The sequence below is a fragment of the Curcuma longa genome, chromosome 8, assembly GCF_044706935.1.
Source record: "Curcuma longa cultivar G26 ecotype Majalengka, Jawa Barat chromosome 8, ITB_CL_G26_1.1, whole genome shotgun sequence".
NCBI classification, from domain to species: Eukaryota; Viridiplantae; Streptophyta; class Magnoliopsida; order Zingiberales; family Zingiberaceae; genus Curcuma; species Curcuma longa.
The window spans coordinates 13,146,889-13,147,759 of NC_133868.1; positions in this window are offsets into that span (position 1 = coordinate 13,146,889).

An 871-nucleotide genomic window follows, 5' to 3' on the forward strand; every position below is an offset into this window, starting at 1 on the left:
TGTATATGAGCTTTAACACCCCCCTTCAAACTCAAGGTGGAAGTAGAGGTTCTGAAACATTGAGTTTGAGTAAATGAAGTCGATGTTGCTCTCGAGTTTGTGCTTTAGTGAAAAAATCTGCCACTTGTAGTTCTGAGGGCACATACTGAAGAGCAATTATTTTCTGATGACAATGGGACCGAGTAAAGAAAGCATCAACACCAATATGCTTTGTAAGTTCATGCTTCACAGGATCATTGGCAATCTGTATGGCTCCAGTATTGTCACACAGAAGAGGTGTAGGAGCATCACAAGAAATACCAAAATCTGCTAATAACCATCGAAGCCATACTATCTCTGAAGTGGTAGTGGCAAGTGCTCGAAGTTCTGCTTCTGTACTAGAACGAGATACAGCCACCTGCTTTTTAGACTTCCATGCAAGAGGAGAAGAACCAAGAATGCAATAACCTGTGACAGAACGACGATCTGTTGATCCTGTGCCCAGGTGGAGTCTGAGTAAGCATAAAGCTGAAGTGGACTATCACCGGCCTTGAACAAACCTGAGAAGATATTGCTAAGTACGTGGTCCCGAAGCAAATGTCCAAAATGAATGGAAGTAGGAGCACTCACAAACTGATTCAGAATATGAACTGCATGGAGATAGACAAGGCTGCCTACAATACGCCGATATCGAGATGGATCCTCAAGAGGTGTACCATCAGTAGAACGAAGTTGTAAATGAAGATCCATAGGTGTCGCAGCTGTTCGACTGTCTGTAATGCCAGAACTATAAATAAGGTCTTGGATGTATTTGGACTGAGAAAGGTAGTAGCCATCTGCCGAATGTAATACCTCAATCCCTAAGAAATAACTGAGTGAACCCAAATCAGAC